The sequence below is a fragment of the Alosa sapidissima genome, chromosome 18 (genome assembly GCF_018492685.1).
Source record: "Alosa sapidissima isolate fAloSap1 chromosome 18, fAloSap1.pri, whole genome shotgun sequence".
NCBI lineage: Eukaryota > Metazoa > Chordata > Actinopteri > Clupeiformes > Clupeidae > Alosa > Alosa sapidissima.
In genome coordinates this window covers 19156058-19182273 of record NC_055974.1, presented here as the reverse complement: position 1 = coordinate 19182273, position 26216 = coordinate 19156058, and the positions used below count along the sequence as shown (strand labels likewise).

Genomic DNA, 26216 nt, shown 5'->3' with positions numbered 1-26216 from the left:
AGCTAATGTTGCAAGAGTTTTGTGTGTGGCGCTGTTTATCGTTTTAGATTGAATTGTAGTAGGACTCAACTGATCCGAGTTAATGATACTAGAGACTCGCGACTCATGGGTTAATTTAAAGACACGGGTGAAAGATCCGAGTGAGTCACGACTCAAACACCTTTAGTTATGAGCCAATCAGAATGCCCGGTGACCTGGTTAACTCTACCTCTGTATGTAGGGATGGGTTAGTTATCTTTCACGTGAATTAAATGCAGTCTCTTACACACGGTGTGATCATTGACTGATAGGCCACAATACAAACATTCTACATGGTGTCAGAAGCGAGTACGGACTTCTCACCAGTGAGTGTTATTTTCTATCGTCGTTGAACAACCTTTGCTTTGAACCGTGCCAGCATAGCCATCGCCAGTTTAGGCCGCAACGGTGCTTTCTTTTACCCGACGTGATGGCGGATGGATTTCGCAGACCCGACCCTCTCGTTTTTGATGGAAATATCGCCGAGAATTGGCGTATTTTTGAGCGGGAGTATGACATTTTTATTGCTGCTGCACATTCGAACAAGCCAGCAAGGACCCAAGCTTATATCCTTCTCAACATTGCTGGCCCAGACGCCATCGAACGAGAGCGTTCTTTTGTCTACGCTGCTGAAGTGCGCGTGCCAGGAGAAGGTGGAATCATTACCCCAGCTGAATCTCGAGAAGACCCCGCATTATTTGAAGAAAAAGTTTAGTGAAATCTGCGATCCTCAAAACAACAGGACTATGGAAAGACACAAGTTTCATACCAGAGGTCAGAAACAAGGTGAGAACATCGAATCATTCATAAGTGACTTAAGGATTAAGGCTAAATGCTGCCACTTTAGAGCTCTGACAGACGAGCTAATCTGTGACCGCATCGTGTGTGGAGTTACCAGTGACACTCTGAGAAAAGCTCTGTTAAGAAATAGCGAGCTAACTCTTACCAAAGCCATTTCAACCTGTCGGATACACGAGATGACCGAGGAAAGTAGCAAGACGTTAGCATCACAAAGTACTGCTGCCAGTGTGAATGCGATTAAGTTAGATTCAAATAGAAAGCAGTGGCCAAAGCCCCAGCCCCCCTCACAAACTATCACGAGGTGCAATAATTGTGGAGGCAGCCATGCAGCTAAGCGGGAAAAGTGTCCAGCATTCGGACAACAGTGTCACGGTTGCCAAAAGTTTAACCACTACAAAAGTTGCTGCAAGTCTAAACCGGGCAGCCAAAATAGGCAACATCCTAGACAGAAATCTGGCAGGCAGACTGTTAATGAGATCGAAATAGAGGAACAGACATGTGAAGATGGAACGTTTTACGTGGATGGTGTCGAAGTTGACCGTCATGTTGACTGGTTGAATCTAAAAGCCATTGAAAAGGATGAAGGATTTGTCACAATGCACATAAACGGGAAACCCACTGAGATGAAAGTGGACACAGGAGCAAAATGCAATGTGATGTCACTGGACACTTTCAGAGGACTTAATAGTGGCGAACAACTTGTAAAGCAGAAGAAAGCAGCTAGCCTTGTTGCTTATGGAGGCACCAGAATTGAGACCAGTGGCATCGTCACACTGCCGTGCTGCTTAAAGGAGCAGAACCACCCATTGCCGTTTTTCATTGTAGACAGAGCAGTGCAACCACTGCAGTGTTTCCCCTACAATGTATTTAACAGCGGCGCAGCGCCGCCGCTGGATTTTCAGCGCCGCTGCAACATAATATCACGAGATTCACTTAACACACTGTAAAAGCACAATGGCCAACGTCATCTCGAAATTGTTTTCTGAAAGTCTTGAGTAAGTTAAGTGCATCAAATCCGCACTTAGCCTCTCATTATTCAGGACATATATGCGGCATGATGTGTCAGGTGATTACAAGCCCAAAGACAAGTCTGCAGCCCATATGGCTAGCCTACGTTCTGAACACGGTTACATTGTTTAGCTATCCGACTGATGGGGTGTTGCTCCGCCACAGTGTAGCCTATGGTGTCATCGTTCACTTGTAGGTTACACAATAAATAGCCTACTTATAGGCCTGGTGACAATAAAAAATGATATTAGTTATATTTCATCACGAAGCTGTTTGTATGCCGTGAATTCGCTTGAATTCGCTTGCCATATGTTAAGCTTGAGCAATTCCTCTGATCCAAAGCCTGCTTTGACACATTGACACTAATGTGAAACATGCATCCTCCTCTCCTAGCCTACATCAAATAAAAGAAACCAATTCATGATTACCGAAATGAATTTAACATGGGGTGAAAAAAGTTTGTTGCGATTTAGCCTACTGTTGTGATGCGGTTCTTTCTGCTGATTGGATTTACCCCCCGTGTCGTCAACTCTGAGAACTCTTGCTCCGGCTGACAATTTTATCCAGAGAGCTGATTTCCCAAAAATGAGCCTCCATCAACATTCAACGACAAATTATTAAAACGTAAGTAATGCAATAGAGTAAACCAATGTGCTACAAGGTGTATGGTCTTAACGTTAATTGTAGCCTAGACTTGTAACGTTAGCGTAGGGCTATATGTAATGTTTGCATGGGAAAGCTAGGCGAACACAGTCTAGGCCTGTTTAAACTGTCTGATAGTTAAAGGAAATATGAGCATATGTTGGCATATACGTATAGCCTAAATTCTGTCCACTTAGCTATAATAGGCTATCACAAACAGACCTTTTCTACGTTTACGGCATTAGACATATAGGAGCCTATATTCTCTTATCAGAAAGACATGTTCTCATAACTTCAGCGTTCTCTTGACGGTGAGACGAACGGTCGCACTTCAATCAAGTAGCCTAGGTCTTTTTCGAGTTAATTGTGAGTGAGTTGTATGGTAACTGTGGGAGTGATGTAGAAGAAAAGTGAGTATTTACTTTTTTATACGTGGGTTTGTTGTTTTGGGACTGAGAATTAGACTACAAGGAGAGCATCTGGCTACGTGCATGCGTGTCAGCATTAATGGCCCCCCCACAATTCAATTCAATTCAAAGCCCAGAAAAATTAAGTGCTCGCAGATTGGGTGTGGCCTTTGCCATTAAGACAAATTTAAATAAATTGTAAATAATCTTTTAATTATTAATGGTCATTAAATGGTTGTGCCATTTAATTTTTCTTCTATCATTTTTAACCAATAATGTAAAAGAAAGCTGAAAATGTCCACAAAAGAAACACGAAGGTATGATATAAAAAAAAAAAAAAAAATGCGCAACAACCCCCCCCCCCCCACCCCCACCAAGTAATAGCACCGCTGCTGGAAAAATTTCTAGGGGAAACACTGCACTGTTAGGATTTCGTGCATGTATGGACATGGGGGTTGTGAAAATGAGTCCAGACGTCCACCAGATCAGCGTGGAGAGAAACACAGACTTTAGCTCACAGACATTTATACAGTACAAAGACCTGCTCAGCGACTAGTTAGGAGAACTTCCAGTTACATATTCCATGACTTTGGATCCCAGCATACAGCCTGTGGTCCGCCCGGCCCACCGTATCCCTGTTGCAATGCAAGAAAGAGTTAAAGTTGAACTTGAACGCATGCAAAGCATAGGTGTCATAACTCCAGTCACAGAACCAACCGACTGGGTGTCGTCTATGGTAGCAGCACACAAGAAGGATAAGCGAGAAATCAGACTATGCATCAATCCCAAAGACCTCAACACCGCACTGAAAAGACCCCATCACCCAATGCGCAGTGTCGAAGAGGTGGCAGCGCAAATGTCTGGAGCAACGGTGTTCTCTGTCCTGGACGCAAAGAATTCCTTTTGGCAGATACGTCTCGACAAGAAATCGTCATTGCTGACCACATTCAGCACTCAGTTTGGACGCTACAGATTTCTAAGGATGCCTTTCGGCATAAATTCCGCAAGTGAAGTATTTCAGCGCTCCATGGAACAACTGTTTGCGGGTTATCTCTGCTCAGTCATTGTCGACAACATCATCATAGGAGGCCGCGGAGTGGCTGAACATGACGCCAACCTGAGAAAGGTGCTCGAAAGGGCACGGGAAGTCAACCTCACGTTAAACCCAAGCAAGTGTAAATTTCGCCTGGACCAGGTGACATACGTAGGCCACATCTTCACAAGCGAAGGTCTAAAAGCAGACCCGTCCAAAACTGCAGCAATCAATGACATGCCAGTCCCCACAGATGTGACCGCACTACAATGCTTCCTAGGCATGGTCAATTACCTTAGCAAGTACATCCCAAATCTCAGCGACATCGCAGCGCCCCTGAGGAAACTCACCTGCAAAGAGACCGCATGGTGCTGGTTTCAACAGCATCAGGAGGCTTTCGAGCGCCTCAAATCATGCCTGTCAAGCCCGCCAGTACTGGCATACTACAATGTCAAAGACCCAGTTACCCTGACTTGTGACGCGTCATGTTATGGACTAGGAGGAGCATGTTTACAGAACGGCAGACCAGTAGCCTTTGCGTCGCGTGCTCTCACGGATACTGAGACACGATACGCTCAAATAGAAAAGGAGCTTCTGGCGTTTGTGTTTGCCTGCACAAAATTCAAAGACTATGTCTACGGAAAGCCCACAAGAAACTGTAGAAACTGACCACCAACCTTTAGTGACCATCATAAAAAAGCCCATCCATGCCGCTCCAGCCCGCCTTCAGAGAATGTTGCTTCGCCTGCAGAGCTACGACATCAGCCTAGTCTACAAAAAGGGCAAATACATGTACCTGGCAGACACCCTCTCAAGAGCTCCCAGCTCACAAGCACCACAGAACCCTGTTGAAAACGGTGACTATGAAGTCATGAGCGTGAGCTACATCTCCTCAGCACGCCTGGAGGAACTCTGTAGACACACAGCAGAGGATGAGTCGTTACAAAGTCTTACCACAATCATTCGACGCGGATGGCCCGCCAGAGAAAGCCAGCTGCAGCCTGCCATTAGCCATTTTTTTCCATACAGAGACGAGCTGACAGTGGAGGATGGTATCATCATGAATTGCCATAAAGCAGTTATCCCCCAATCCCTGCACAAGGAGTACATCAACATTGTACACAAAGGCCACCCAGGTATTGAGGCAACCAAGCGTAGAGCCAGAGGTGTAATCTTCTGGCCTGCAATGTCAGAGAACATCACGGAAGAGGTGCTCTCATGTGCAGTTTGTAATAGCACAAAGTCGCATCAGCGGAAAGAGCCCCTCCAGCTCCACCCTGTTCCAGATCTGCCATGGTCCACAGTGGCCGCAGACATTCTTGATTGGCATGGCAAGCATTATCAAGTTCTTGTGGATTCGTATTCCGGCTGGTTCGAAGTCGACCTCCTCCGAGACTTGACCTCACCAGCCGTCATATCCAAATTAAAAAGGCACTTTTCGGTACATGGCACACCGCACACACTCATCACTGATAATGCTAGACAATACACTAGTCAGCACTTCAAGGATTTTGCAAAGCAATGGGATTTTATTCATACCACGAGCAGCCCAGAGTTTCCCCAGTCAAACGGACTCGCTGAAAGAGCAGTCCGCAGTGCCAAGCAACTCATGGAGAAATCGCACAGGGATGGGTCTGATGTATTCCTCAATATGCTGAACCTCAGAAACATTCCCCGTGACCCAACGTTAGGCTCTCCTGCTGAGCGCCTTATGTCTCGCCAAACCCGTGCTGCCATTCCAGTGAGCACTAAACTGCTGGAGGCTACCACGAGGAACGCCAAGCAAGTCACCGCCCAGCTCCTCAACAAAAGGCTAACCCTGAAGCGTTACTATGACAAGTCGAGTCACCCACTACAGCCGCTGGCAGAGGGACAAGTGGTTCGCATGCAGACAGCAAAAGGCTACGACAAACTTGTGTAGCCCAGTGCATAAAGGGTTAACTTCTAAAAGCCAGCTGGCCAATGAGAGCGCGGCCCCTGCGTCTCCACAGAAAAAAAAGACACGAACCAACACGAACTAACACCAACGAGAATAATCTATCAATAAGAACTCAATAAGAAGAGAAAAGGTAATTATTTGATCCAATAATAAGTTAGAACATGGTGTAATATGATAAACATGATGAGTAATGAAATTAATATGATATAGAAACCTGAACGAGAACATAAACCTGACCGGAGGGAAAACGATTGACAGGACTAACGTTAAATCGAATGGATTGAAGGTACATATTTAACTGAAATATCTACAAGATTAGAACAAGACTAAATACATAAATAGTAATGTAGACATAATTATGATCATAGACATCCAGAAGACAAAACTTCAAACAGAACTGCAACTTTCTGAACTGCCTGTACTGCATCGAATGCTGGCTTCGGTGAGTTCGTTTTTTCCGTTAAAAGTTTATGCTAAGCTAGGTTTGCTACTAGAGCTACTGCTGGTGCAGCACCATAAAAGCCTAACGCTAGCTTGAACTCCGGTAATGTTTAATAAACCTTTTAACATAGACCAGTTTCATATAATTTATTTATTGATTTAATTTATTTGATGTGACTATTTATTGGATGTTTTGTACTCTGAGACCTGGATACATGATTGTTTCTGGCCTGTATATTTACAGGTCAGGTTTTTTTATAGTGGATAAAAGATCTGAATTGATGGCGAGCCTCCCAGAATCCCGAATCTGAACTTCCCTTCACCTTTCATTTCCCTTCACACCACTGTGGTAGGACTGTAAGACTGACCCAGACTGACCTTTTGACTATTCCCTGACTTAACCTCCTGATAACTTCTGAATGAACTGAATTAATTGATTGTGACACATTGATCGTTGATATTGATAATACATTTTGTTGAATTGATACACATACATACTATAATACACTGAATATTTATTGTATATATTTTTATTTTCTTGTACCATTGAAAGATCACATTGAATATTTTAGAACTTAGGTAAGATAAGGGTGCACCCGAATATATAACCGTATATAGAACATCTGATATTGTTATTTATTGCACTGCACTTTGTATTCTATTTATTTCAATCTATTCATTGTACTTATTGTTATTTATACCATTTTATTCATTCACTCCTTTTACTTATTAAATGTCATCATTATTCTAACATAAACTTTAGCTTGTTGCATCCTTCTACCTCCAGTAGTCTTATCTAGAAACTTCTGATTCTGGTCCAAGTAACTAGACATAACCTAGAATATAGTAAATTGAGCCGAGTGCTACACTTGGAATGGTGAAGGAGATGAGTAAGGAACCACGGTCCTACATAGTTCAAGCAGATGGGAAGACTTACAGGAGAAATCGCCGTCACATACTACCTGTGGCTGAGCCGCCATCACCACAGCTCCTTGATGACCCGGACCCTCAGAACACCAGCCACCCTATAGTGGACAGTCCTCCTTCACTTCCAAGTTTTCTTCTGTGTGTAATTTCATCCCAGTTATCCAGCGTGTTCAGTGTTGTGACATTTGATGGACTTAAACACCCATGGTAATTAGTAGGCCATGAAGAGGCCTAAATGTTAAATTGAAATTTTAGGCATTCCGTTATTTACCGTACTTGTTCACCTTATTTGTTTGATTTAAATTGCAAAGATATGTTTACCAATGTTATTTTGTTTAATGGTGCTAAAGACTAAAAGGAAGGGATGTAGATCATTTGGTTAAATGATTATGCAGTTTGTTTATTAAGAGCCACTGTACTATGTGTTATGAGCCAATCAGAATGCCCGGTGACCTGGTTAACTCTACCTCTGTATGTAGGGATGGGTTAGTTATCTTTCACGTGAATTAAATGCAGTCTCTTACACACGGTGTGATCATTGACTGATAGGCCACCATACAAACATTCTACACTAACTAACACTTAATCAAAATTCTAAAAACAGTATCCACATAGTGGTGATTAATCAATCAGAGGCGCTTGCAATGACTGAGGAAGGGACTGAGCCTATGATTCTCTGTGCAGAGTAAGGTAAGGTGCTCTGTGTGAGTGAATGTCATGGTGATGGTGCAAATGAGTAAGTCCAACAGTGTAACAGTGGTGGTCTAAGACCAGAACCAGAAGTACCAGAAAGAGAAAGATGAGAGATATAATATGGATGCTTTGGATAAAAGCGTCTGCTAAATGTAAATGTATGATGACTGGGCAAATTGTCCCTCGGGGACAAAGTTATCCATTTATTCCAAGATGACAAAGTTCAGCAGAGCACCATTACAAGCAGCACAATGTTTACAGAATCAATCACACACAAAATACTAGCAACAAATAAGCACACATAAGCCCTATTCGGATGGGATTAGTTTTACGTGGGAACGTGGGGTGATGTAATCGACCCCCTGTAAAAAAAGTATGTAAATATTCCGTCATAGGCCATGTTGCATGTTTGAATGCAATATCAGTAGCAGACGTCCCAAGTCTCCCGGAAGCTGAGGGAGTCTCCCGCATATTGATAGCGGCTCCCTGACGCCCGCAAATTAGATAAAATCTCCCGGAATCTAGAGTGAGCGATCAGGAGCGCGCATGCGAGACCGCGTGTGCATCTGATGTAGCGCGCACACGACAAGAGAGAGAGAGAGAGAGCTGGTGGTGCGTGTGTGCCTGAGCGCATCCAATACAGAGATCATCCTGATTGGGGGGGGGGGGGGGGGGGGGGTGGTCGGTCCAGTGGTGGGCCGGTCCAGGACAAAATTGCCAGGGCCGAATTTTGTTCCCAGTCCGACCCTGCCCCTGTGCAAGACTGGTCATTACAATATTGCTAAAATAACACATTTAGTGGTGGTCTAAGACCAGAACCAGAAGTACCAGAAAGAGAAAGATGAGAGATATAATATGGATGCTTTGGATAAAAGCGTCTGCTAAATGTAAATGTATGATGACTGGGCAAATTGTCCCTCGGGGACAAAGTTATCCATTTATTCCAAGATGACAAAGTTCAGCAGAGCACCATTACAAGCAGCACAATGTTTACAGAATCAATCACACACAAAATACTAGCAACAAATAAGCACACATAAGCCCTATTCGGATGGGATTAGTTTTACGTGGGAACGTGGGGTGATGTAATCGACCCCCTGTAAAAAAAGTATGTAGATATTCCGTCATAGGCCATGTTGCATGTTTGAATGCAATATCAGTAGCAGACGTCCAAGTCTCCCGGAAGCTGAGGGAGTCTCCCGCATATTGATAGCGGCTCCCTGACGCCCGCAAATTAGATAAAATCTCCCGGAATCTAGAGTGAGCGATCAGGAGCGCGCATGCGAGACCGCGTGTGCATCTGATGTAGCGTGCACACGACAAGAGAGAGAGAGAGAGAGAGCTGGTGGTGCGTGTGTGCCTGAGCGCATCCAAGACAGAGATCATCCTGATTGGCCTGTTTTGCTAAATCAACCAATCAGTTTTCAGTGTAGGCGGGCTTTTATCTCTTTTCTCCCGAACTTAATTAATCAGTTCCCATTTCAAAGTGGAGGCTACCCTTGTCTCATAAGAGTAAAAAATAATGATAGGCCTAGTCTTGCACGCTGCACTGTTTGTAACAGTGACTTTAGCATTGCCCATGGCGGGTTAAATAGCCTATTCCCAATAATAAACCCTGGGTCACTAAAGAACTTAAAGCTATCCTGAACAAAAAGAAACGACTGTTCTACACTGGATCTATGTTGGAGAAAAAACAAGTCAACAGAGAGGTGAAGCAGGCCATCAAAAAAGCTAAAGCAGCGTATAAAAGCAAGATCGAAGAGAAATGGGGTGGATGATGCCAAAATCTGCATATTGAATGCCATCCATGAACATGTAGAAAGCCCAAATTCTTTTGCCTGGCTCCTATTTGCAGATTTCTCATCTGCCTTTAACACCATTCAACCTCACATGCTGGCTAAAAAATTTATGGACTATTTCAACCTGGATCATCAGCTAATTCTGTGGATTACAGACTTTCTGACCCAAAGAACACAGACGGTGCTGGTCAACAAGAGGTTCTCTGACATCAGATACACGTCCACTGGCTCACCCCAAGGTTGTGTCCTCTCACCACTACTTTTCATCTTGTACACAGATGACTGTAGAAGCCGCCATGCTGATCGTCACCTAGTGAAGTTTGCTGACGATACTGTTCTCCCTTCCCTGCTACATGGTTCTGTCCAAGATCACGGGCCTGTCCTCAGTGAGTTTGTGGAATGGTGTGATAGCTCATTTTTGGAGCTAAATGTTACAAAGACCAAGGAGATGTTCATTGACTTCATTAAGCATGGAGGAAGCAGGACTGCAACTACAATCCATGGGGAACCAGTGGAAGTTGTACATGAATATAAATACCTGGGCACTATCATTGATGACAAACTGCGTTTTGACTCTAATACAGAGGTGATTATGAAAAAATGTCAACAGAGGCAGTATTTATTGAGGAAGCTTTACTCCTTTGGAGTGAACAGGAAGATTCTTAGCATTTTTACACCTCCTTTATTGAAAGTATACTGACCTTTTCATCCATGTGCTGGTTTCACTCCCTCTCAGTCAAAAATAAGAAACACCTCCAGAGCATTGTGAACACATGTTCTAAAATCATTGGCCACCCTCTTCAGTCTCTGACATCACTGCACGACAAGGCAACATTAAGGAAAGCCAACTGCATCCTAGAAGACACTACCCATGTCCTACACAGGGTTTTTGAATGGCTGCCCTCTGGCAGGCGTCTGCGCTGTCCTCTGGCTAGGACTAATAGGAGGATGGCCACCTTTACTTTTGAGGCTATTCGCCTTTTAAACTTGAATCCAAGCCCCCTCCTCCTCCATCTCCTGGGACTAACCCCCCCTTACACTCCTGTCTGTCCTATTCTTTTTTTGTCTAAGAATTTTGTCTAAGTTTTTTTAATTGAATTGATTTGAATTGAAATGATTGCAAAAGACATGTTGAGGTGACAAGTGTCAATTCATGTGCATATTATTCAGGCCTATAGCCTACTAGATGGCTAGTTGCCAAGGCTACATAAAAAGACCAAACTACCAAAATCTACATATTTTATTTTCACAATTTCTATCTAGGCCTTCCTTATTTGGTGTACTGACTAGACATTATTGAACATATTAATCTGTATTAAAGTAGGCTAAAGTGTTTTTTTTTTTTTTGGGGGGGGGGACTTTTTGCAGGTTGGGATGTCTGAGTAAGCAACGTAGGACACACATGGTGACAGGGAGGTGACGGCAGTGTGTATATCGAGTTACCCGTCCTACTTCTGGTAGAATACAGAGGTTTTTTAGAGTGTAACTCCAGCGAAAATTGACCCCAGGGTCTGCATTAAAACACATCAAATAAGCAGTGTAGACAGTATTTTTCATTGATCAACCACTACAGAGCTTGTCCTGGTATACACTATAGCCCCAAATCGCAAACAGTGGATTAGCGAAGGGTGGTATGCTAACAACCAAAAGACAACAGATTAATCAAAGGCGGTAGAAAATAATAAAAGTTTTTCATTTCTTTTTAAAACCAGCAACTGTTGGAGCAGATCTTATCTCCAAAGGGAGTTGGTTCCAGCAGTGGAATAAGTGTATAATAGACATAAACAGGGTGATAACACACAAAAAGCTACAACCAATTCAATGTTATCACCTATTTTCTAACTCTAGGGTGGTATACCTTGCTAAAAATCCCTATGAGACCCTCAGATGGTACTGACAGACCCCCCTCAAGGACTATATGTAACCTTTTCACTGAAATGTGAATTCTACTGCAACAAATTCTGAAATAATAATAGATAATAAAATATTAAAAAGTCAAGCCAATGCCACAGGCCCTCACTCACCCAATCTATGTGCAGTTGGTAAATGATGATGAGGCACTCAGAAGAAGCTATTTCTTGTGATGTAATATCCTTAAGTGAAGTGAGAGGTCTGAGAAGTCTGATCATGATGTTTCATTTATATAAGGTGACAAGGAAACATGGTGGTTTTTGAGTTGCCCATGTGAGCAACCTCAGATTATCATTCACAAACATGTTTCTCACATTCCTTGGACCTTACATATTATGTTTAGTTATAAGAAATTGCTGGGTTATGGATATAATCAGGCAGCATCATGCACAAAGTAAAGGCCTCTGAGAATTTTGGTATGAAAGCAAGCCACTATGCTAGATGCCTCAAGGTGACCCTGATAGTTCATGATGGTGGCACTATGGGAAATGGTGCGGTCATATAGTTTTGACATATTTACAGAATCAGAGGAAAAAAAGAATGGTAACATTGCGAGGAATTGGTAACATGGGCGAGGAAAAACTCTTATTAACGTAGTAACTATTCATTCATTCACTTCCTTTTTTCTAGCTCGTGTAGCAGAATGAAGTGGTGCAGTGCCCACTTTTCATTCAAGCACAGGTGGCGGCATCGTGAGTGGCTCTCGGTAGCCAGATATGGGCCAATCAGTACAACAGTGCCTCTATTTCAATTCAAGGACCCTCATTGTGTTATGCCAGACGTCAAAGGCCCGCCCCTTTTTACCGCCCTGACAATTACCATCACCGCAGGTATGATCACGCTTCCTGTGCTATTTTACTGGTAAAGTCTTTTTATATTGTTACTCACACTTAGTGCTTTGTCGTAGAGTCTCCCCCTCCCTGTGCGGCATTGGCCTCCCGCTGGCTGGATGTGCGTCCAGTGCAGTCCCCGGGTATGTTATATCCATTTGTACGAAGTGAAGTACTCAAGTAGTTCCCGTTTTAAGTGAGTATTTTGTGTGTTCCAGGGATCACTATGTAGCAGGGGAGCGGCTGTCAATTGGCTACATTGATAAGAACTCTGCTGCTTTGCCTACGTAATTTTTAGCCTACGACTTCTTCATGTGCCCATCTAATCAGCACCACTGGTCCCGCGGTTAACGTGGCCTGCAGCTAGCTTGTCGTAGCCTACGCTAGTGGGACTACGCATAGAGGCCTTGGACTAGAAAGCCACTGGAACTCATTCGGGTGCTGTAGCGCTCGTTAGGAAGGAATGGGTGCTTGACGAACGGACCCCATTTTATTGATTGTTTTTCTCTGTTCTGCGTTGCATCCTGTTATTGTCTGTGTTGTTTGTAGCCTACGTTTGTCTGTCTGTTTCTTTGTTTCTTATACACTTGACTGGAGGCCGTTTCCCCTAGTGCTGTGTATCGCCAAAGTGTTGACCTTTGTTTTGTGATTTGTCTTTCTGTTTGCACTAATCTTTGTTAATTTGTTTTGTCCTCACTAAGGGGAGGCTGTGAAGCTGCGGATCCTTAGTGTGACTGTGTTTGTTTTATTGGTTGTTGTTTGATTTACTTTGTTACACTTTATGTGAGCTGTCTGTAATCCTTGTCCGTCCCCTCTGTTTAGGTGCTGAGAGCCGAAAGTGGAAGCAGTTTCTGGTGGTGATGGGTTCCCATCTTTGTGTGCTGTGACATTTGTCTCTCACTGAGTGTATCATTGCCGCGTGTGTGCGTGTGTGTGTGTGTGTGACCAAGCACGTGTGATTGGGTGCCTCCTTAGGATACTCATTATTATCCACTGCCCTCCCACCGGTAAGCCTCAGCCCTCTTCCTGTTTTATGTGTATGTGAATTTACAGTGTAAAAATAAATAATTGTTTTTATGGAACCATGTCTCTGTCAGTTCTACGAACCTGAGTGCCTTACTGGGTTAAGGATATTAATCTCTGAATTATATCTTTGGGTGAAAGTCCCATCGTGGCGTAGTCAGCTATTGTGTAAAATCTCTACCACTTGCCACACTCGCAAAATCGCGGTTGTTCTGTTTACACATTAAAACCATATTACACTTCGAATTTCGCCTCCAAATTGTAGTAACTACATCTACGAAGTCTAAGGAAGATAACCATGTAGTCTGTTCAAAGATAAGATACATTTTGACAGAACTACAGACCTCGTAAAAGTAGTACCTAAAATGACTCCATTCACTTCATTGCAAAATCGCGGTTGGTCTGTTTACACATTAAAACCATACTAACAATTTACATTTCGACTCCACATCGCTGTAACACCATACCAAGGGTCTTAAGAAGTGAGTCAATTTGGCTGATCACGTTAACGCATTTCCAGGGCTTGTCAGCTCAAAAAAAGCAGTGGCTATTGCTAACGCATTCATTTTCAATGCCTAGCATGTTAGCTAACATTAATAGGTTGCATATGACAACAGCAAATAGCTAAAGTTTACGTTAGCCTAACTTACTTATTGTTGACGTTGACCCGACACGTTCATAAGTTAGACCATAGACTGATAAGGACGTCCATCAAACTGAAAGGGTTCGTTCTTCGATGTCTTCAAATTCGTTCGAATTCCGTGTGTATCCTGTGTATCTTTCGTGCTGCTATCCTGTTGCCTCTTCCCTGCTGTTCCGGCAACAAGGTTTCACGCGAGATTTACGCCACATCCCAGAGAGTTGTGTTTTCCCAAGATGGCGCCCGTCTGTATATGTGAACGAGACGTGAACGGTACTGTTTTTCTTTTCAATAAACTGCCTGTAGACTTACACAGTTCTCAATGCTTCGGTTTACATGTAGATACCCTCATTATGCTACGGTGTAAGTGTGTTGCTATCTGGAGCCTTATTTTTAAATCTGGATTTATTTTTACTCTAATCACAGCACAGCACCCAGAATGCATTGCAACACACCATCATGAAGGGACTCATCGTTAGGTCGGCTTTAAATAGCATACAGAACCTATAGTAGTTTAACGTTGTCTGTAAGCTCCACAGATCGTGGCAAGACAATTGAATTGATTGTGGACTTCTTGTCGGGCAATGATGAGTAACTTAACTTGAATGGTACTGGTGCGTTGATGTGCTTAATGAATGTGTGTTTCTCAATGTTATAATCTATACAACTGTACACATGACTAGGTTTGAATGGAGCTAGCTGGGCATAGAACTGGCCTGAATGGATTGGTAAAATACTTTATTTATTTATTTTTTTAATGACCTATATAAACATGGTTTGGCTTTAAAAAAAAAAGCCAAATGCTGTTTAGCGCTGTCTCATCTTTTTTTACATGACCTTTACAACTGGTGCTGGCATATATATATATTTTATATATATATATTTTTTTTTAATGACCTGTATCAACATGGATTGGCTTTAAAAAAAGATTCGCGCTCTGCCATCTTTTTTTACATTACCTTTAGAACTGGTGATGGCAAGGCATTGAACTGGGCTTCATTCGAGGATTCCAACGGTACCTCATATTTGAAAATCGGACATACGGGTCAAAAGTTACATGCACACACCTTCATATACACAGACAGCCCAGCCCAGCCCATTAGAGCTCTGCCAGATGGCTCAGAACTCTGCCAGGTGCAAGCTTAAACAATTAGAGCTGTGATGTCACAATCGGAATTAGAATCCTTGAACATTCCGTCATTCATTTCAATGGGGCCCAAAAACGACGAAAAACGGGAATACCGCGAAAACGACAAGGGCCAGCGACACGAAAGTGACAAGCAAGTTACACCGGTTCGGGCCTGAATTTTTGGAGTTCGAACTGCGTCGATAGCTCAAACGGTCTAGGAGCAGTAGTTCGTCCAAAAAGTGGGTGAACAGGAATAATAAATAAAGAAAACTTAAAGGTCCAGTATGTAGGAAATAATGGAAAATAAACTGTAACCATTCCAAAAATGATCACCATATGTTGTCAGAGAGTAAGGAAACACGATGAATTGAAGTAATGGCTTATTTGACAACATTACTCTAACCCGTAAAACCCCGTAAAACCCATGAAAAAAAATGAGTTACGGGGCGGAATGTCTTGGAATTTTCGTTTATGTTTTGAACGATTCATTCTAGAATAGCGTATTAATAATGGGCTAGCGCGTCCTCCTATTTGGGTTGCCAAATTAGCAAAGGCCAACTGTCAACAGCTGTCAGTTGTAGTCATGAACGCCTACGAGAGGCAGGCAAATTTCCAAAATTTAAACAAGAAACAAATTAAGTGGACATCGGAGGAGCTTCCTGAGATGGTCAAACGAAGAATATCAAGTCTGACGCAGAGCTGGCCATATTTCTCCACAACAGGTAGCCTAGGCTAAACTTCATCTGCATCGCTAACTTCAGCTAAATATGTTACGTTGGTTAGAGAGGTATTTTTTTGTTTTCACTGTTTCCGTAATGCAGGGGTCTCAAACACCCGGCCCGCGACGTATGTCAAATAATGTAATCCGGCCCTTGAGACTATTTTTAATTGTGACAAACAATGATACTGATTAAAATAGACGATAGTTCCAAGTACGGTGACAAATCTCATTTGTACTCTGCTCCACTATGTGCTAGACATCCAGAGCTTTATTCAAACCCAAAATCGCTGCGCAAAGTTTTCAGGAAATACTTGTATTACACGCGAGAAACACAAAGACGTGCATTTGTAATGACGCGGAAGCGATGCAGGTCATAGTGTTGCATAAATTGAAGCAGAAATTAAGCAGAAATAGGCCTACAGTACATCAAATGTTGAAAAACGTTTACTTGTGATGATGTCTTAGGTAGGCTATGCTATTCACCTATTCTAAATCTGAAGGAGAATATCCTTTTGGAGATTATGATCGATCGATCGTCTATTGAATGGAGGTGCTGGGTGCTGTCTGCGTGTATACGACGGTGTCCACTAAGCATACCATGCTTATTTCGACCCTCTGCCCAACATAGCTTGGTTGCAGTCAGGGTCGGACTGGGAACAAAATTCGGCCCTGGCAATTTTCTCCTGGACCGGCCCACTACTGGACCCCCCCCCCCCCCCCCCCGCCACACACACACACACAAGCCCACCGATACCAAAATCCCCCCCTGATTCCCCCCCATAAATAACAAACACACAGTATCATGCTGAAGCAACACTTAATAAACTGAACCCAAACATTTAGATTTGGACCTATAGGTTATTATATAATCAGTATCATAATTTCTGTCAACTATGACAATCTCCATGCATGTTCAGTAGCCTATATTTTTCATTTAGTCAAGCAGTGACATGTGGTTTAATCAGTGTTGGGCAAGTTACTTCAAAATCGTAATATATTATGTATTACTTATTACTGCCATTTCAAAGTAATTCATTACATTATAATATTACTGTATCTGAATTGTAAGGCATTACACTACTATTGTATTACTTCTAAGTTACTTTTACCAACATATCTGGAAATATGGATTTGGAATTCTAAATGCAGTTTATTATGCTCAATGCAGCTCATTGCACTTCTAATGGAGGGTGATGTGGTACAACATAAGGACTGAGCTAGGCTTAAGGCTACAGTAGAATGCAATAGGTGCAGGTATGGCTCATGATGCAATACAAGGAAAAATCATAGCCAGAATTGTGTTTAAAGAAGACAAAAGGTCAAAGTCTGGTCAATTGTGATAGAAATGCTGTAACTTTAGGCTTAGGCCTACTCATTAAAATCAACAGAGAGCCCACTACCTGTATATTGTAACCCAAAACTTAAAGACATGTCAAGATAGGCTACACAGTGCAGCTACTGGCCATTTTGGTGCCCTAACTGGTGAAATAAAGTATTAACCTAAGTATGTCATCATATGGCCAACTATAAAGATGTAATCTGCCTGTTCCCAGGGATGGGTAGTATTTCTGAAACATGTAATATGTGTTTCAAATGCAAAATAGTATTTTGTCATTCGTATTTTATTGGGTTGAAGGAAATGGCTCTGTATTTTGTATCAAAATACTTTATTGGTGTGTATTTTTGTATTTTAAAAATACTGCAAAATACTAAATGTGAAAAACACAAAAAAAGTAGATACTACACACAGGTGTAATGAATAATTGGTTATTAGGCAACAATGGTTTATGTTTATCGCAATCAGCTAATGTGAGAACAGCTGTGTTCAACAACACTTACAGCTTTTCAGTGACGGCTATTGCTGAAGCATCAGGCCTGGTCTGAAGCACTGGTGTGAAGTGGTACGCAAGTAAAGATGAGCAAGTTGACCTGTGCAAGTTCACATAAGGACACTGATAAAGGCAACCATGTCCCACTGTCTCCATGCCAATCTTTAACAGAAAAATGTCAGATATCTCAACCACAATGACATCAATAGATGGTAAGGTGTTGAGTGTGTTTGAATTCCCTTCCTTAGCATTCTTTTCTGCATTCCACAGTGGGGAGAAGTTCACCTTGTTTAATTAAATAACAATTCTATTTCCTTATTAGCTGCATCCTTGAGGTTGGAGATATTAAGGCACGTCAAGTCTCTCACATACTGGAACTTCAAGATACATAGCCGTATGATTTTCTTATTCAGTTCTGCACTGGACTTGAATTACGAATTTTGGCACAGATACACAATTATGATTTTGGCCTATTGATTATAGTTAATTGAAAGCTCTGTCAGTCATTTGGATAAGCATCAGCTAGATGACTAAATGTAAATGTAAATTCTTGAATTATTCTTAATTTTGATCACACTACATGAACTTGCATATGGTATACGACAGGGGCCAAATTGTATTGTTTTTTACTATTTTTTATACTATTTTTTACTAAACCGCACTACAGTAGCCTACATGGTGCAGTAAATGGAAGCTCTTCGTAGCGCGTGCAACTTACGTCTATAAAAACGATATATTTATGGAATAAAATTAGACACCTCTGATTGCTGTCTACGGTTAAACTGCGATGATGTGAACACCAGCCAGCGGAGGGCACTTATATAGCCTAGGCTACCACGCATGGACTCGTAGGCTATATTTCCCCACAAACCAAGCAGCTGCTTGGACAAATCCACTTCAGGGGTGGGGCAGGGGGGCGCGATCGTAACACACACTGAACCTGTCATGAAGAGGCAAAAATTATTGACCTGTCACCCCCCAATCCAAATGGATGCAACTGCATTCATAGGCTAAGCCTAGGTCTACATGACGGGCTGCAAATAGGCTAAATAACTTAAAAACAAACAAACAAAAAAAAACCCGGAGGTCACCGGCCCACATGTGGACCGGCCCACCGGGCATTTGCCCGGTTGTACAGATTACCAGTCCGAGCCTGGTTGCAGTGGTAATCGTGATGATAGTGTCCGTAATGGACGTGGTACAGACAGCAGGGCTAGTAGAAATAGGGCTCTAAACTACAAAGTCACCCGCAATATGATGCAAACTTCTGATTACCCGCGATAGGAACAGATTTGACCGGAATACTTTATTGTAGGCCTTGTGGTTTAGAAACCATATACATCTTAGGTGTTGGTATACATCTTAGGTGTTTTCCTGTTAATTTGTTATGTGGGTAATATGAAAAAAGGAAAGTAAACCTGCTCAAATATGTTCATCCAGTATTTAGAAAGGTGCATAATTTGAGGTGCTTGCCATCCAGTGGCAAATTAGATGGGTAAATTTACCCCCTTCATAAACTTTTGTTTTACTCAAAGATTTTTACATTTACAGTAGGACTTTATCTCTGACCACTTTCAAGCCATGGCCTTTTGAAATTTTGATATAAAAATCCAATAGTGTTGCTTTCTTAACCCTGACGCCTATAGTTTGCCAGGTTTAAAAAAGTTATGAGAGGAAAATATTTTTATTTGGTGTGAAACACACACATAACTGTTTTTATGCTTTTCATTGGTTTTATAATTTGTATTAATATTTATTTTATCATTATTTTATTTATAAGCTAAGGTTGCTAGCACAGGTGTCTAAAACTAGATAAAAACACTTGCACTTTCTGTTTGCAGTTGTGTGTGGTATTTGAAAAAAAGAACATTGCATTTTCAGAAATAGCCGGCCCTCCAATCATTTGAGTTTGAGACCCCTGCCGTATTGTGTAGCTGGGTCATGGTTGGAGAAACGTTAAAGCAGCTGCAGGTCAACTAACGTTAGCTAAGTCTTCATTACATCTGGCAACCCAGAAGAGGCTCGCGTCTGGTAGTCTTGAGAACGTTCACCAGTGTTTTGATTTTGGCCTGCAGAAAGTTCGGTAACAATCCTACAAATCGCACCTTTAAGAAGAACAATAGTGGGCTTGCTGGATCAAACCCACTAATAATAATAATAAGAAAACTTAAGAAGAACAATAGTGGGCTTGCTGGATCAAACCCACTAATAATAATAAGAAGAAGAAGAAAACTTAAGAAGAACAATAGTGGGCTTGCTGGATCAAACCCACTAATAAGAAAACTTAAGAAGAACAATAGTGGGCTTGCTGGATCAAACCCACTAATAATAATAAGAAAACTTAAGAAGAACAATAGTGGGCTTGCTCCGCAAGCCCTTGCTGGATCAAACCCACTAATAATAAGAAAATTTTAGAAGAACAATAGTGGGCTTGCTGGATCAAACCCACTAATAATAATAATAAGAAGAAAACTTAAGAAGAACAATAGTGGGCTTGCTGGATCAAACCCACTAATAAGTAAATTTAAGATGAACAATAGTGGGCTTGCTGGATCAAACCCACTAATAAATAAGAAAACTTAAGAAGAACAATAGTGGGCTTGCTGGATCAAACCCACTAATAAGAAAACTTAAGAAGAACAATAGTGGGCTTGCTGGATCAAACCCACTAATAATAAGAAAACTTAAGAAGAACAATAGTGGGCTTGCTTTTCTGTGAACACCCAGCCCTGTGCACCCTGAACACCCTGTGAACACCCGGCCCTTTCAGCAATGACCTTATATGGCTTATCCTCCTTGTAGAGGGAGTCAATAATTGTCTTTAGGACAACTATCAATGTTAATTTTGGCTAGTCTTTGCAGGAGAATGTGTAGCTTCATGGAATTAAAAGCTGTGCTAAAATCTACAAATAGGACTCTAGCACACCTCTTAGATATTGCAAACTGCAGTGGATCTAACAAGCTGGTCACTTGAGAGGTCAGAATATCCACCAGAGCTCTCTCCATTGTTTTACACAATATGGAGGTGATGGCTATAGGTCGGAAATCTTCAGGCTGAGTCGCACCTGGCTTTTTTGGTATGGGCCTTATTAGAGAAAATTTCCAGGACGTGGGTACACCTGACAACTAGGAGGGCGTTAAATAGCCTTGAGAAAACACCTTTTAATTGTGGGGCACAGTCTTTCAGTAAGCAAGCTTTCAGGCCATCTGGGCCAGTGGCTTTATTCGGTTTCAGTTATGTCAGCAGTCTTTCCCATGATTGTGGTTGTGTTTACTGACTATGACATTGAAGGCTCAGGAAACATTTTTATTCTAATATTTTGAGAAACTGATTTTTGATTTTCATGAGCTGTAAGCCGTAATCATTGACAGTAAAACAAAAAATGGCTTGAAATACAGCGGGAGTAATAAGTATTGAACATGTCAACATTTTGTTCAGTAAGTATACTTCCAATGAGGCTATTTGCATGAAACTTTCACCAGACATTAGTATTAACTCGGATAATCCACCCATATAAAAAATCCAAACATTAAAGTCCATAGGTAGAGTTATGTGTAATGAAGTGGAATGACACAGGAAAAAAGTATTGAACACGCCTGCTGAAATTTCTTAAATACTTTGTGGAAAAGCCTTTATTCGTAATGACAGCATCAAGGCATTTCCTGTATGACGAAACTAATCAGTCACAGTATTCTGGTGTGATTTTGGCCCATTCTTTTAAACAGATAGTCCTTTAATATTGAAGATTCCAGGGGTCCATCTTGTGAATCCTGATCTTTAGTTAACTTCTAAAACTATTCAGTTGGATTGAAGTCAGAACCTTGATTTGCTTTCTCTGAAACCAATTTTCATTTTCGTTTGCTGAATGGTTTGGATCATTGTCCTGCTGGAAGGTCTAGCCATGTCTTCATCATCCTGATGGATGTAAAGATTCTCCCAGAACAAAATGACTCCATTCATCATTCCTTCAACTGTATGAAGTCTGCCAGTACCATGAGATAAAAAACAGCCCACACCATGATGCCACCACCTCCAAACCTCACTGTTGGTAGGGTATTTTTAGGGTGATGCACAGTCCATATAATGGCTCCAATACTGCTTGCTGGATGATTCTGAAGTTTTGAAGTGCATCTGTAACCAGTTCCATTGATATGTTTGGCAACAATAAGGTTGCAAAGGTCTTGGGAGAGCTCTTTGCTTTTACCCATCCTGAAATGTTTCTTTTGTGACACCTTGGTAACAAAAAACCTTTTTATAGCCCACCCGTATGTACTAACCCAGCTTATCAATTTGCACAGATAGGAGGGATAATTTCTCTATCTACTTAAAGATTCCAGTTTGTTCCTTGCCATTCCTTGCCTTTGTGTACTGCTTTTTCTTAGCATGTTCAATACATTTTTCCCTGTGCCATTCCACTTTTTTACTCATAACTCTACTTTTAGACATTAATGTTTGGATTTTTATATATGTGTGGATTACCTAAGTTAATACTAATGTCCGGTGAAAATGCTAGGCCCACATATATTGTTTTCTGACTGCCAATGCTGTTTATTGTCCATTTGTAAAGTTTAGGCAAAATAGGAAGTAACGTTATGGGCCCTATTTTGACAATCAGAAACGCAGCGCATAGGGTATTCTTATCACAACGCAAAGTTTATTCCTATCTTACACTCAAATTTTTCACCATGCACTTCTCTTTTATTAAACAATGCGCTCAGGTGTGTGGCAATTAACGACCTAAGGTGTGGTCTGGCACATTATCTAAAAATCGCTATCTTACACCATCTAAAAAGTATGAAAACCTGGTCTAATAGCTAAGGCGCATATGAAGCACAGCTGAAGACGCACTGTCACGAGATGTAAGCAGCAACTCCTCTGCAGGATAAATGTCCTTAGGTTTTTTATTCAATCATTCAAACATTATTGGGGTAAGTGTTGCTTTTTTCAGACTATGTTTTCAATGGTAACCCATTGTCAGTCAATAGTGAAAGTAATTAACTGTTTTGTCATTGACTATATAAGTATAGTATAAGTATATATACTCTTTTGATCCCGTGAGGGAAATTTGGTCTCTGCACTTATCCCAATCCGTGAATTTGTGAAACACACACAGCACACAGTGAAGTGATGCACACACTAACCCGGAGCAGTGAGCTGCCTGCTACAGGGGCGCTCGGGAAGCAGTGAGGGGCACTTCAGCCGTGGATGTGGGCATAGGAGATCAGTGCTCAACCACTTTCCCCACTCACATTTTTCCTACTGGTCGGGGATCGAAATAAAAATGTGCAAATTAAGCACACATAAAAAGAAAGAAAGAAAGAAATGAATGCACACATTTCAGTCATTTTAACAATTATGCAGTACTCCTTTGAAGCAACTTAAATCTGATTTTGGTGGTACGTAACATGTATATAGTGACTGTACAAGAGTACACAAAGTCTCCTTCCTCTTGTTCTTCTTCTTTTTCTTCTTCTTCTTCTTGTGAGCGTTTATTGGCAGATCAGGATCCCTTCGGTACATTACCACCACCTACAGGATCACATCAATGTACAGTAGGGTGCAAGTGTGAATATAGTGGGAGGAGTTGGATTTAGATCCAGCACCGCCCCATGAGTCTTGTGTTCTGCATCAAGACTCATCTCACCAGCAGTCTCCTCATCCATGATTTGAGAAACGCAATTCTTCGTCCCAGCAAAGATTTTTCAGGCCTAGTGCAACTCCAAAAAGGAGGACAAATTAGCATCCGGCTTGAGGCTGGGCCGAACAGGGCATTTAAAGTCCAGGCCTAAATCCGGATGTTTTGCCACCCTACATGAAACATAACAAATATTCCGTTTTTTTTTTTTTTCTGCGAGGGCTCGTATCGCCCATATCAGGATACGCCACCATAGTTATTTCTGAATCCTTTGCACTGCACTCTTAAAATTAATTCCAGCCTTTATGTTACTCCTGTCACAAGGAGTAGCTTGTAGCCTACAAGTCTACAAATAGCCTACATGTTATACAACTGTAGTAGTAGCAGTTGTAGGTTGTAGTTGTTGTAGTAGTAGTAGCAGGGGCGTCGCTAGCTATTTAAAACATTCGGGGCTATTGCCCAGATTTTGAAAATTGGGCTGATGAACATGCAATTTTAACTTACTTTGAGAATGAAAAGGAAGGCCAATTGTAATGACTCACGTCACGGCATTCTGAATATTTTGATGTTTAAAGACTGTGTAAGGAGAACGTCTCTTCTGCCAAAGTGCACCACATACAACACCCAAAATATGACATTAAAATAGCCTGTAGAATAAACATCGTCATGCACCTCTGTCAAGTGCACAGGTGTGAGCGTTCGTCTCGGGATAAACATTTGGATGTCATCCCCTTCAATTAATGGGCTATGGGTGCCTTGAAAGCAATGCATTTGGGTTATAGGCCATCACAAACTTTTGCCCAAAGAAAAAGTTCCATTCTGTCAAAATCAAGCCCAACATGCATTGCTTGGAAGCCCCCTCAAACGAGGTCAGGTTTACCATATTTACTGCGCATGTGATTCAATATTAAATCACGATATACTGAAACTGAGCTAATCGAAATGTCCTCCTGGGTTGCGGGAGATGATGACACACTGTGAGTTTCCACTTCTTGTTCCTGCTCTGCCCTTTTTTTTCTCTAAAGAAACTTCTAATATCCATTTGTCCTTCTGTACACTTATTTCGCTATGGCTAGTTAGTAGAAGCACGAAATTGAAATTGCAACATTTTGCAACAAATGATTCTAAACCTGCCCAGATCACGTCAGATTTTCTTGCGCTGCTGTTAATGCACACAATGGACACAAACACAAAAGTCTCTTCTACGGGGCTATTTATTTCATTCACGATTAGAGTTTTTGTTGTTGTTGTTGTTGACGGCCCATAGATCCGGGGCTATTCCCAGAGGATCCGGGGCTATAGCCCCGAATGCCCAGGTCTAACAACGCCACTGAGTAGTAGTAGTTGAAGTTTGATAGTTTATCTATCTAGTTCAGGGGTGTCAAACTAATATTAGATAGTGGGCCAGATTTGTTGGAATTAGACCTCGTGAGGGCCGTCATTGTCATGGTCATTATCATTTTTCTGAATGGGTATGAGTGTTGTTTGATATACTCCTTTACCATATCCACTTATAAGCGAACAAGTACAAATCATGTGCTACTGTCATATATAATATGCCATTTCTTTCTTGAAATAACCTACTTCCATGTCACTTCTTTCAACCTTTCAGAGGATGTTTTGTAGTGCTAGGTTTAATCAATGTATCATAGAGATATTGCTTATAACACATTGTTGAAGAATATCTTTTTTTCTATTTTCCCCTTCCTACCCAGAACATCTATGAAACCTGCTGGTGGGCCTGATCTGGCCACGGGAATTATGTTTGACATCCCTGATCTAGTTTATCTATGGATAAACATGCCCACAGGGGTTATAATAACAAACTAGATGTAACGCAGAGCGGTACAAAATATGACCGCCGCCCAGTCCAGCACATTTTTTCCACAAAAGTCAAGCTGAAGGGCATATATGATTCTAACTGTCTCACTGAATTGCATTATGCGCACTCAATTCTCACTGGTATCTGCTAGACAACAAGTACCAAAACACGATTAGATTTCACATATAAAATACATTTTATACAACCCCACCCCCATCTTGCCTGTTCATAATTCTGAGAAATTCTTGAATTGTGTGCATGTGTGCGTGTACATGTTTATGTTTATGTGTGTGTGTGTGTGTGTGCGTGCATGTGCTTGTGTGTGTGCCTGCGTATGTGCCTGTGTGTGTGCATGTGCATGCATGTGTACATATGTCTACTGTGTGAGTATGTGTCATACGTATGATTACTGTGAATGTATGTGTGTGCGTGTGTGAAAAACGGACTCTGGAGGAACTACGAAGAGTAGTTTGGAGGAATTACGAAGAGCTACGAGGATTACAGTAAGCGAATCGCGTCACTTCCTGTTTGTAGTGTCAGAGTGGCTGCTCTCACGCTAGCTTGCTCCTGTTTTTCTCTCCTTGTAATCCACTTAATTAGACTACACCTAGGTTTTATTTACGTAAAAACTCCACTCTTAACCACTCGTGTAGCCAATTCACTTGTCTAATGTATCTTAAGGACGATGGCGGAGTCCTCTGCCGCCCCTGCCTCTCCTTCCGATTCTCTCTGTTGCCCGGCGTGTCACATGCTAGCTAACTCTTCAGCCTCCTTTAGTGGACATGCTACTTGTAATAAATGCAGACTAATAGCTAGCTTGGAGGCGAGGATAGGTGAACTAGAGAATCGCATCCACACACTGTATCAGATTAGCAAACAGCTAGTGGCAGAACCCCTGGTAAATTGTGTGGATGCACCAGCCGTCAGCACAGTTAGCACAATCATGACAGCCCCCTCGCAGCAAGGG

General features: G+C 41.8%; 1 long non-coding RNA gene across 1 annotated transcript; it reads left to right on the top strand.

The window, feature by feature from the left end:
• The first annotated feature begins 5931 nt into the window (after positions 1 to 5931).
• LOC121689949 lies at positions 5932 to 7155 on the top strand. Its single transcript, XR_006024935.1, has 4 exons — positions 5932 to 5978; positions 6059 to 6134; positions 6217 to 6290; positions 6534 to 7155. It is a non-coding gene; the product is annotated as an uncharacterized LOC121689949 (long non-coding RNA).
• The last annotated feature ends 19061 nt before the right edge of the window (positions 7156 to 26216 follow it).